Source organism: Pundamilia nyererei, unplaced genomic scaffold (genome assembly GCF_000239375.1).
Source record: "Pundamilia nyererei isolate P.nyererei 1_Seehausen unplaced genomic scaffold, PunNye1.0 scaffold00047, whole genome shotgun sequence".
In the NCBI taxonomy this organism is placed as follows: domain Eukaryota; kingdom Metazoa; phylum Chordata; class Actinopteri; order Cichliformes; family Cichlidae; genus Pundamilia; species Pundamilia nyererei.
The window spans coordinates 1539394-1552787 of NW_005187448.1; the positions used below are offsets into that span (position 1 = coordinate 1539394).

The 13394-nt window shown below is 41.2% G+C and overlaps 1 protein-coding gene across 1 annotated transcript in view; it reads left to right on the top strand.

The window, feature by feature from the left end:
* Positions 1 to 1999: 1999 nt before the first annotated feature.
* LOC102211783 (protein FAM19A2-like) overlaps positions 2000 to 13394 on the top strand; it is an 80067-nt gene continuing 68672 nt past the window's right edge. The window contains exon 1 of the mRNA XM_005732532.1: positions 2000 to 2020. The gene's annotated coding sequence lies outside the window, so the exon portion shown is untranslated. The remainder of the gene's footprint in view (positions 2021 to 13394) is intronic.

Consider the following 13394-nt stretch of genomic DNA (forward strand, 5'->3'; position numbering starts at 1 on the left):
GCATGACTTTTGGACCTTTCCTTTAAATGGGAATTCAACATCTTCAAGTGTCATCCTAATTCCATTTCCGCTTTAAAGCATCCTGTTTAAAAATTGAACAACTCCTCTCCGACTTGCTCTCTTTCAGAATCTGCTTGTGACTTCAAGTGAGCATATGTTACCTATACTGCGAGGACTCTGTATGTGCAAACTTGTGTCCTGCACCTTATTAATAAATCCTACAGAGAGCTGTGCTATGGCACTGGCTGTCCATCCTTCTCTCTCTTTTGTCTCCATGTGTGTCTCTGCTTTGGATTTGGAATAACTGTGAAGACTGAAATGGGAGTTGGGGATAGGGTTGATATGAGGCTCCTGTGTGTGTGCGTTTGTTCACACATGTGTGGGTGTGTGCTTGTGTGTGTGTGCGGGGTAAGCCTAGGGGTAAGCTTTTAGAGGTCTGAGCAGAAGGGTGTGAGTGAGAAGGGGAAGACAGATTTGAGCATTTATCTCTCCCTGCAGACCTCCTGTCCTGCATGCCTACACGTCCACACACAAACACACACACGCACATACAGTACACACAAATATATGTATACCAGTCCCATCTGTAATCATGTTTAGCACAGCTCTCTCACACACATACACAGTCTTGTGTGAATGGACGATCACATCCAGCTAGAAAAGAATGCCTATGCTTACTGAGTTGGCTGCTCTGTATTTGTTGTGCAGCAACAGCAAAATCTCTCCACTGTACCTCCTATTGCTCACCAGAAACAAGCCCTGAGCTGCAAGCAGACAGAACATAGCCTGGGATTGTGGGGTTGATGCTATTTTTACAGCCAGCGTGATGAGAGATGTGCTGAAAGAAAGCTTGGCTCGCTTCCCCCGCTAGATGCTTTAATTAGAAAGCTCGCACTTCTTCCACTCTCACCTGTCTCTTTGTTATGGGAAATAATACATGTTAGGGAGAAAGAAGTAACTGGATAAATGGATAGATACGTTTAACTGAGAATACAATTTGCACCCATTTCTTTATTTTGCAAAGGCGTATTTGCAAGGAAACGGCGCTTCCAGGGAGTTACTGATACACGGCGCAGAGCGTTGCAGTCAACAGCACAAATCAATGCAGAGAATATAGTGGAAATTACTACAGCAGCCTGCAAGTGAACCTAGTGGAACAAACTAACTAATACATGAATAAATAAGCACAGTGAAATGGAGATGTGTGTGTGTGTTTGGGAATGTGTGCGTGGCACACAGATCGTGGACAGCGCTGTGCCAGCCAATTAACGAAGTGTGTAAACCGAGCTCATTAAAGAAACACAACATTGGACACACACACTTTCATAAACACGGTCACACACAAACACTTCTTAGTATCCAGCCAGACTCTATTTCAGGTACCGTTCATGTATCGGAGGAGGAAGTTTTGTTTTTTTCACAGCTGGTATTCTCTGCTTGTTTGAAGACTCTTCTAGTCCTTTTGTTGTGTCCATGTGTGTGTGTGTGTCTCTTTGAGTCTGTTTGGACAAGCTGTAAAAGATTGATTTAGAGTTTGTTGCTTTGAACCAACTGCCAAGTGCTGCCTCACTAACACTCCGTGTTCAGAGAACAAAAGCTTTTCAAGGTCCCCCACCTACTAACCGTTCCTCCGTCTCTCTGTCTGTCTCCCTATGACTCGGTGCTTCTTGACTTCTTTTCTTGTCTTACACTCATCTATTCTAATCTGGCTTTGTCTCACTTTGCCCTTCTGTTTTCAAATGTTGGCTGAGCAGCACAAACACAAGCGCTTCGTTTGCTTCTCTGTGTAATAAAAGCGAGTCATGAAGATCCTGTTTTGAAAGTGTTGTGACTGAGTGCAGCATGCCTGTGTCTCCTAACTTTCTCCTGTCAATGAGACTGTGAAAAATAAGCAGCTATGAGATTTAGGGGAAAACATTTTCTCTCACGCTGCTTAATAACCATGATTCATGGAACAGCGTGGACTATTATTAGTCACTCAAATGAGAGGAACCGAAGAGGGACTTAATCAGGCGGTGAGGTATGTGCTATCATTCCAGGGTCTGAGTGTTGAAAGGTGTGTCTGTCTCTCCTGTTTCTGCTCCACGCATGTCTCAATTTAAATTACGTTAATTCAGTCCATTTTGGCTCAGTGTGAATTAGTGGCTTAAATGCTAGTGGAGACAGGTTCCCAAGTTTCAAAATAACATAGCAGTTATCCAAGAGATGTACTGAGTCATGGCAGTTTTTTAAATTGGTTTTCTATTAATCATCAGGGTTGGTTTCCAAGAAAAGCCTTTTTTCAAAGATTTTCCTTACTAATTCTGATGAAGATTTTTTGTAATCTACTGATATTAGGTTTTTTTTTAAACTGGAAGTGACATATATAAATATATATAATTTTCATAATAAAAATTTTATATTAAAGTTTGTAGTTTACTTCTGAAAACAAAGTTATATGTTGCTGGTGCGAGTTACAAATACAATTACAAGCTGTGCATTAACCTTTACCTAACTTTACATTAGCAAACAAAAGCAAAAGCAACAGATTTAGATAATAAAAAAAGGTTACTTAATCATTTTCCAGTATGTTCAAAACATCATCTTATAACAGGACATTGACCCTTCTCTCTTTTCTGTTATTGCCATAATTTTCCTTGTAACTGCTTTGATCTTTTTCTAATACCAAGGCTGCTAGCTTGTGGCTCCCTCTGACCTCTGGCTAGCTTTAGCTTTAGCCACTTTGTCTTTGTTAGCGTCTTTAAAATATCGCTAACTAGCTAGGTAATGGGGATTTGTACGTGAATGTGTGTGAATAGGTTTGTTGTTATGTTTTCACAGTTGATTGCATCACGGTTTACTTTGTGCCTCCACTCACAATGAAAAGCTTTCACGCTACCAACATATTAGCGAATGGCCGCAAGCGTGCGTGCGACTGTTTGCCTTCTCATCTTTACATTCATGAAGCGGCATGTTGTCACTCACACAGCAGGCTGACCAGCTGGTTATTGGTCAGAACACTGCAAAAGATCTGATTCTGGTCCTTGGCTGGTCGATCGGTGGTTATCTAGTGAAAATTGGGCTGTTAAATACATCTGGGTTTTTGTTCGAAGGTCAGATTTTTTTCAGAACCACTCAGCATTTTTTTATAATCTGGTAAATCACAAAGGATGAACAGAAAAAAGGGATGTCACATCAATTTTGAACATTTTTCTACTTGTTTTATACTATCAAGCAATGTATCTTTATTTTAATAAATGTTTAAAATATCTCTGGCAGCGTTAAATATTGAATTATAGCTTTTTCTCTCTTTAACAAAAGTACCTCCAATTAGATTTTTTGTTTATTTCACTGATTTTATTCTCTTAAATGTCTAGATTGGATAATTGGTTGTTATTCTGTGAAATGTGACATGTTCATTTAGAGAGAGCTTTAATAGCTGTTATTTTGCTTTGCTAAAAAGATACTTCAGTGAGCAAATATATTTTAATTAATAAATAATCACGCTAACATTTACTGGTTGTCCTAGTTAAAGTTATGATTCGTGTGGTTCGTGCGTAAGTTTATTCACATACATGACCTGAGCACTCACATCAACCCAACATCTGTAGCCTTTTTGATTTATTCATTTATTCTTTTTGCTTGACTGGGTGCAGCGTTTTTCCTGATGTGCATCCAATCAGAATTGTACACAGTTTACATACATAGATGAGCACACACATGTATTTGTGCTGGGGAATCAAGCTCAGTGATTCTGTGTGCATATTTTGATTTTTGTGTACTTACAAAGGCCAATCGTGTGCTTAACAAAAGATTTGGAGGATCGGGAAACAAAGCTGCTGTATCCAGAATTTGTCACAGACTCAGCTCGTTTGCAATACCTTCAAGTGCATCCAGTTACACCTCTGTCAGCTGGCTATGCAGAGTACAATCATCACTGCTACACTACGAAACTGAAAAAGGCAAAACATTTCTTTCCTTGTCATTAGCCTCTCTTTGGAGCTGAGTCATAAATGATTAACCTTACACTCCATTCAGAGGCATAAAACAACTTGGCAGCATGCATTAACAACAAGGACAGCCGTGCCAAAGTGCTGAGCCCTCATCCAACAGATGGGGGGATTTGACTACAAGCTACATGTTATATTACTGAAGGGGAATCTAACAGTTGTGTCATTTTGAAAAGCCTGACTGTGAACCGATAATCAAAGACCCGAGAGCAAATCCTCCCCCGAGGCAAATATTCATGTATTCACATGCAGCAGTATAGCTTGTGGGTCACCCACGGCACTAACTGTTCCCAGCACACAGCTGGGCTGATCATAGGGAACGCAGTATATGTGTTCAAAAGGTTTTAAGAGATGGAGGTTCAATGTGAATGCTTCATCCATCCATCCATCCATCCATCCATCCATGTATCTATCCCCAGTTAAGTTCATGTTGAACCCTTCACAATGTGACAGTGGGTTGGCAGATTGCTGGGGCTGCTGGCCTTGGTGTCACGCCAGCAGAGCCAGGTGGTGGGAATCTGTTGCAGATTAAAGTGCTTGGTGACCAGCTAACCAGCTCACCCTGGCTCTGACAGACGTGGCACCCCTAGCTGATTGACCTCTGTGGCAGGTGTCATGGGTATGGGTGGCAGGCCAGAGCTTGGCCTTTTCTCCTGTTCAGGGGAAAACTTTGGCATCCATCTGTAATGCCACATCAAACCTACCTTCTAAAGACTAGACTAAAACGAGTGTTATTACAGTCATATTGTTGCTGACATTCAATCCCTGATCTCCTCATGTCCTAAGGGTTCATTTGCTCATCCTTAAATGTTTATGTCCCCTACTTGATGCTTTTTTTTTGCAAACTCACCTAGATCATGGCGATCTCCCAGTTTACCGGTTTCATGTGACGAAGGTGCCAGTTGTGGACTTTTAAATTAGAGTCTCCGATGTATTTGTTTGCCAAGTATGAGCCTTCTTAATCTCTTTCTATCCTAGTTAGAACATATTAGTGCAGTTCTGTGAAGGAAGTAGTACTCACCTTTGTATGAAATCATCAATTTTCCACATGAAATAACCTTCATTTCTTAGAACACGAATAACAAGTTTCAAAAGAAGAGTTCTTTTTTTGGACATTTTGAGACCACAATTGAAAATATCCAAGCTGGAGCTCCACTCAGCTGCCCAAATGTAATGCTTTTTTAATTGGAAGAAGAGTTCTCAACTTTTGGAAAAGGGAATTTCTAAACATAAAACTTTGCTGTCATTTAGACACTTGAAATGGACTTTTGTGCATCTGTGTAGATATGCAGTTCAAGCTAAAGAAGATGGAGAAGGTGATGTTTTCTACTGTCACAAAAGGCAAAAATAGATGCCCAAGCTTGGGCTTGGGCGTGGGAAGGAGTCATTCCTGGGTTGCTCCAATTGGAACCCAGCTTTGGTGCTTGAAGCGCACGCTTTACAGGGTAAGCTACAGGGGGTCCCGTTAAACTGACTTTACTGAAGACAAACACTGTCGACTGAATCATCTGTCAAGCAGCCCAGAATCATTGCTTTCACAGATGATGACGAGCGCAGAGAGACAAAAAGACTGCAAGAGAAAATCATTTCAGCTGCTTCCAATGACCTGACAGGAGACTGTGTGTATATGACTGACAGACAAGCTGGATTATTTTTTCCATGTGATTATTTAATTTGGTCCGTATCACGTGACTACTCCTCAACATCCATAATCTAAGTCTGCACATGTGGCTTGTTACAAGAAGGGCTCTACTACTTCCTCCAATTTAATTACACATTAAAATAATGAGGTCATTTGTTAATTACACTATTCAGCAATAGATTCTTGATGTAAAATAGCATTAATGCTGTGGACTATTTTTTTCTGATTAGCTTCTACAGTAATGTGGCAGGATACTTTGAACTTAAGTGTAGTGCCACTAAAGTAAATATACTCTATGAAGCTGCGATGTAGTATGTGCTAAACCTACAGTAACTATGTTATTAAACTTTAATAGAAAAAAGATCGTGTACTAATAAACACACATTTATTAGTGCATAATTGCATCTCGCAACAGACTGATGTGTTCTCATAAATGTAGAATGAATCCATTAAAACTACACTGGAGTGGGCGGCAGTTTGTGTAAGCCACCACAGCTTCCCACCGTCGTGAACACAGTGGCTGAGTTGGACATTGCCATTCCTCTTAACTTTGTTTTATGTATTTAGCACACAGTATGCCTTTTATTTGAAGTTTTATTTGAAAAAGGCCTCAAATAGATCTTTCAAACTGTGTATGACCATTTAACATCTGCACGACTTCTCCTCTTCATTTACCTTCTCCACCACTGCTCTCTCTCCTCCCTGATTTCAAGCCCATCCTCTCCTTACCTCAAGCCTCATTTCCTGAACTGAAGTCAGGGCTCTAACACACGGAGATATGCCTAAACATGAATATTCACTCCCAGTATTGTCGCAGTTACTTATTTCAGTAGATTAGACATGCAACCCTACATCTCAGGACAGATGACAAGAGCTGGCTAAACATTAACAGTACTATAAGCTAGCTTTATGCCTGCTTAGGCTCCAGTGTTTATCTGAAGGAAGAATCACACTCTCCCTCTGATAAACACCTTAATTACAGTCTCGCATCATATGAGAGTTTGCTAAGTGCACAAGTGCAGAGTGAGCCCAACGTCAAAATAAGTTTCACTAACTCCAGCTAACAGCAGCACTTATTCTCAACACCCAGCCTAATGCATACGGGATTATAGTACTGATATAGATGCAGATATTTGGGAATGTAAACATCAAATACATTGGGCAATGCCCTTTTCTTCCAGACACAGAAAAATATCAACAGATTTGTGATATTTATGAGTTCTTACTAAGATAATATTAATTCAATTCAATTTTATTTATATAGCGCCAATTCACAACAAAAGTCGCCTCAAGGCGCTTCATAGATACAGAGAAAATGCAGTTTAAAAAAATATTGTGCTTTTGTTACAACAAGTCACAGTTTACTCTGCCCGCCTCCCCTTACATCAGGTGGTTATAAGTGTTTGTGGTGTTCAAAACAGTGTTGCCAGCAGTGAATTTGCTCATCGCCGGTCATCATCGGTCAAAACTCATAACGTGGTTGAAGGTTATTTCTCCCGTCCCTGCTTTACCTTTTAAACTTTTAACTATATATCAGCTGATAGCTAATATTGGCTGGTATATCGGCCCTACTGCTGAAATCTATCAGACGCTAGTTTTGACGAATGGGAGGAGTTCCTTCCAAGAAACACAAGTAGACGGGGGCATCACAGAAATTCCACTGAGAGATCTGAAAAATAAAATTGAATTAGGTTCGGCTTTTTATTGTTGAGGGCCTCTTCTCAGACCTTTTTGATGGCTGCTCACATTGTGAATGCGTGTTAAATGGTGTCTAGGTTAGGGCAGCGTTTTTATCCTGTTGAGGAGCTTATTGTGTATTTATGAATATAATATATTGAAAACTGTGATACGCAGAATAGTCCAATGCTGATACTCCCAGAGCATCATACCATTTCAAGCTTTTGCTCAGGTAGTGTCATGGACACAAAGCTCTTTAGAAAAAGATGGGTATCTGAATGAATCCTGAAAGCTGGGTGAGAAACCTACTCTTCTTTGCGGTAAATAGGTTTTTATTCAAGGACTCTCCATTTTTGCCACGGCTCTATCCCCTTCCTCTCTCTCTTTTTCACTCTCGTTCTTCGCTTGCAGTATCAAGTCTATGCAAGTCACTGGGGAGCTGTAGACCTTTACCTGCTCTGGTCTGGCTGTGTTAAAGGTCAGCTATGAGAGGATCTCATATACCGGTCTCAGATGTCAACACCCCCCCCCCCCCCCCCGCAGCTTGGATTAAGAGGCAAGGAGACAATGGCTGCCAGGAAATCACTTGTCCTCCATCCTGTCACTAACAGTCTGTGTCTCTGTCAGAGGTGGAGTGTGTGTGCATGTGTGTGTGAAAGAGAAAAGAGAGAGGGGTACTGTATGTGTGTTTGTAATATCAATACCCCGCTGATCCTCTTCTCCCTGCTGTGAGTCTCTACACATCTCTGATTGCCAGATGTGTTTATAGAGAGTACGCGTGTGTAGGTGTGACGACCAGGTGTGTGCCTGAGTCTCTCGCTGGCAGTGAGAGATTTCTGTGTTGACAGCGCTGATGCTGTTTATTTTGGCAATATGCTATCAGGGATGCTGGGACACCAGTGCTGTGTGTGTGTGTGGGTATACAGCAGGGTTTGTATTGCTGGTGTGATAGTGTGTGTATGTGTGTGTTAAGTTGGACATGTGAACTGCTGTCACGTACAGAAAACAGTCTGTAATCAGGCACAATCAGGTGACGTGAATGGGTGTGTTTGAGTGTGAGTGTTGTTCTTGAAAAACTCAACAGGAATCAGCTATAATTGTGGACCCGCCTATGCTGACACACACACACACACACACACACACACACACACACACACACACACACACACACACACACACACACACACACACAGAAAAGTTTTTGTTCAGCTGCCTCGAGCTACATTTGTGGGGATTTTTTCCACTGGCTGACTAACAGATTGTTCTTGTACTTCTTAAATCTCTGTGATCGCTTAATTGTTTGTCCGCTGGTGTTTTTGATGTAGTCCTGTATGTCTGTGACAGCACCCTAGAGCAAACTACAGCTGCCAGATAGTAAAACCAGTGAGGAGGCAAATGCAACACTAGCATTTATTGGTACCACAGGGAATTCCTTAAGGTGTCTGTTGTTTTATGGGTGTCCTTTAGCACAAGTACACAAACACAGCACACATGGTTTTTGCTCTCATAGTCCTGCCTCTCTAAGCTCTCCTTGTTCTGTCTTTTTCCCCTCATCCCCCAACAACTGGTCTCAGTAGATTTCTGCCTCTCCTTGAGCCTGGTTCTGCTGGAGGTTTCTTCCTGTTAAAGGGGAGTTTTTCCTTCTCACTGATGCCTAATTCCTTTTCATAGGGATTGTCTGATTAATGTTGTTTTCTCCGTAATACTGTAGGGTCTTTACCTTGCTGTATAAAGTCCCATGAGATAAGTGTTGTTGGATTTGGAGCTATATATTGTAATTGAACTTGAATTGAAGTGAAGTTTATTGTATCAGACCCTCTTATTATTCAGGGCTCGGCAATTAAGTTTCCCAAGGGGCTACATAAAAAGCTAAGTCTGCTGTTGAGGTTTGCACCAATAAGTTGAACTCAATTCAGTGGAAATCTCTCTTTATAAACTGACATTGGTACAAGAAGCTGGTACAAGTAGGCAGTGAAAATGTGAAATAGGCATAGAAAAAGCATACTAATGTCCTCTGCAGGTTTTCTGTCCATTACACTGAGGCTTAGTTCCAGAGGTAGAAATGCGATGGTGGTTCTCCTGACTTAGTTTGAATGACTTAGTTGAGAATATCTGTTCAGATATGAAGGTAGATCCAAAGAGAACCAACATCCTCTGAGCATGTCTCTGTATGCAAGTTTAAATCCAGCAATGATGATGGCTTGAATTGCTCTGCATGTAGTGAGTCATCCAACATCACTGGATGCATTATCCACACTGCAAGTGAAGAAAGATTCAATCGTGTGTATTTCACTCTCAGCTGTTTGGAAGTCTTCAAATGCCCCTGAAAACTCACCAGGCAGGGCGTCAGGTGACGCGATCAGCTGATGGTATGGGCTAAGTAATGCACTCCAGTTGGCTCAAAAGAAACAGCAACTTTCTCGTGAAAGTCTCCAGCAAGCTGAACATTTCATGCGCAAATAGGCTCTTGGCTTGTAGTTCAGTTTGCGGTTCATTCATTAGTGCAGTCACATCAACAGTAAACGTGTGATCTGTTTTGCTTTTCTTCTCACAAAACTTTCAATGTTCTGCTCTCAGGTACCTTTTCAGCACTAAGTGCAGCTGTCAGGCTGAGCCACCTGACAGCTGCGTGGTAGCTCATGTCACCATGTTTACCCTCATGCTCCTCCAAAAGTGCAACAAATTGTGTGTAATTTAATTCTTCTGCCCTAATGAAGTTCGGTTCATTTTCAGCACAGCGCCTCCTGTTTTATAATACAAAATACCAATTTCAGTTCAGGGATTATTTCTGTGACATTGTCTTGCATCCTCTTCAGAAGTGTGACATTTTTCAGATTTGGACAGCCATCGGTTGCAGCACCTGCTAGTTTTGTCCTATTAGAGCATGTCGGTACTTTGGTTAACAAATCCATCACAGTTGCATCACCTTTCATTCAGCACAATGCTTCCAACTCCTCCATAATCTCAAACTTTTTCTTTATCCCACGTACAAAGATGAGTAACTGAGCTGTGTGGTGGATGTCACAGCTCTCTTACAAAGCCAAGAGGAAATAGTCAGAACTATCTGCTTTCTTTTTCAACTGACGTTTCAGATTTCCTGCAAGGTCCTCAATCCTGAATGATTGAAGACCTTGGGGGAATCTAAATGCTTCTTTTTTCTCAGGGCATATGGGCAGAGTACACCAAACACTCTTTGATAAACTCCCCATCCGGAAATGGCTTACTGTTTTTGCAATTTTGTGGGAAATCACAAAGCTGGTCTTAAATGTTCTATCCCTTGATGTGCAAAGCTTAGTAAAAAGAGCTTGTTTCTTTCACTGGAGGAAAGCGCCACCACGTTACTCAAATAATGGCCAAAAGTCAGTGGGAATATACAGAAAAAAACAAGTCACTTGAATCCCACTTTTGTAAGGGCACTTCTTGTTGTTTTCTGTTCTGAATCATTTAATTTGCTTCTTTTTAGGTTTGAGATCATTTAAATGTTCTTTTGACATTTTATTTACATTTGGTATTTCTTCTTTTCAGTGCTACTTTATGAAATTAGAGTCGGAGTTAAACCTAGTCAGGTAACGTTACGTTGACTTCCTTGGACTTTTATATTTGATATATAGCATTGTGATTGGACACCACCAACTGATTTCATCATTTGTTTTAGATATTTTCCAAAGTTGTCTGCCATAGTATGTGAAGATACAAAATCCATATACGTGACATACGGATATCTATCCACGGTTCTGATTCTTTAGCAGCCCACACCATCCCTCCTCCTATATATGATGAGTAGGAGGGATGCATTCACTGAGTTTTTGAGGACACTTTTCTGAGGCTATTGCTAGCAAAGGCTCCCACCTTATACAGTCAGTGCCACTGCCAGTGACTGAAATACAGTCATTTCAATATTAAACAGTGCAATGACTTGTTTGCATTTTATTTCAGGCAAGATACAGTATATGCACCATGTAACCCAGAATATATATTTTGGATCATTTTATAAAAAATAACTACAGTATTTACCAGCACATCTTTTTAGTGAGTCTCATAATCTTGTAGCCTTAAAAGGAGCAGAATGCCTAATAGTAAGAAATGCCTGAAAAAGTGTAAAAAGTCAGCTGTGTAGGGAAACCGTAACTTTAAGGATGCTTATTATAAATACTGTATTTTTAGTGCTAGCATCCTATTAAACTGCGGGTGGTTGCTTTCAGGCTACACTCACACTCCCTTATATGCCTCCCCATTTCAGGCATGGATTTCAAACAGCTCCGCTGGCACTATTTTTTCACTTTGTTTTCAGTGATAATTATCCATTCTCTCTTCACCCCTTCTCTTTTAGCGCTTTCTCTATTTTAGTAGCACACATCTGCATGTAACAGATAAATTTTTAAATGGTTTTTGACCTGGCTTGAACAAACCATCATCTCCCGCCTCCGAGTCAAACAGCTTATACGTCTAAAAAAAAAGGAGGTGTTTGAAGTCTGCATCAGAATGTCGAGGCGTTTGACACTGACGCTCGCAGCTATAACCGCTTGATGAAACAAAACCGTGACCTGCGACAAAAGAGAAGAAATAACTAGTTGCTTCAATTACCACACATATCACATGACACAATGTTAAACTATGATGCAAGTGTATCCCTCGGCCTTCTGAGGGATTTCTGCGCTATCTATAGGCAAGACACTCTCAATGCTTTCTGAAAATTAATCCGTGCAAATTTGATTAAAGGGATGTGAAAACAAGTATTTGAACAAGAAGAGCTGTGCATGGCAAGCGTGAAGATGAATAACATGAATACATTACGGATCAGGGGACTGACGCATTTTTGCCTGTGATGTTTGAGAATTATGGATTTAAGTGTTCATCTAATTTATAGGTGCATAGGTGACAGCACAGTCTCTCACAAGAGGTGTCATACCTGCTAATTTTTTCCACTGACTAAAGGCTGCCTGAGATCACAGGGGTGGGCGTGTGTATGTGAACTCGAAGTTTATTCCATTAGCATTTCATTACACTTTTGTTGGCTTGGTTTTGGGAAAGGGTGTTAGTGTTTTTGTGCGACATTTGAATTCCAGTGTGCGTGTGTGTTTGAGTGCTTGCGTGTGTCACACCATGCCATCCTGCGCATGCATGAGGGGCACACGTCAAACCGCTAAACCCCGGAGAGGAGAAGCTGTCACCAGAATGCAAGAGGAAGGGAAGGAAGGATAGATGGATGTGGTAAAGGTAAAGAAGGAAACAAACTTATAGGGTGAGAAATCCCAAGTGAGAAAGCAGGCTGTTCATTAGCAGCACAGGAATGTGTGTGCATGTGTTTGTGCGAGCGTGCAGGCAGTGTATGTTTGTGCGCTGAGCAGCTGGGTATTAACTAGGACACGTTTCCCCAGAATGAAGCAAAGGCAGATTTTGAGCAGGACGCATCTTATCTAAGTCTTTTTCTCATCACTTTTTTACCTCTGCATGAACTGCTCTGTGTGATGCTTTCCTCAGCATATCAGCATGCAGATCTACCTCACTGCTGCAGAAGTGCTGCACTGCTTTGTACCTCATGTACTTTAATTCACTATGCTGCATCACTGGCTTGTCAATTAGATCACTGCTTGAGAGAATCTGTGTGTTTCCTTCTCTGAAACGGATCTGTGGGCTGAAATAGACAAACTCAAACACACCCTTGCAGCCATTTGCTTTTTTCACCCCTCTTACCCCACTACAAATCCTCAAAATGTCGACCTCCTTGCTTTCCCCACTGAATATTACATGTCTTTTTCCTCCCTGGCGCTTTGTATTTGCTGCGGCTTTTTTCCCTTCTCCTTTGTTTTCAATTTTTCTAAGCCAGCAATTGTTTTATCCGTCCCGAGGCAGATTTCCTCTGCTGGTTTTGAGTAAAGGAAAAACTCTTATTTATTCATAAGACAGACATACTCACCTCAGATTGTTCCAAATTGCATTCATGTTCTTGGCTGCGCGTGTTTTGGTGTTGCGTTATAAGTTGAAGATTGAATTAGACTCAAGGAAGGGGAATCGCCAGCAGAGAAACATAATGGATGGCTTTCTGTGTGTGTGTGTGTGTGTGTGTGTGTGTGTGTGTGTGTGTG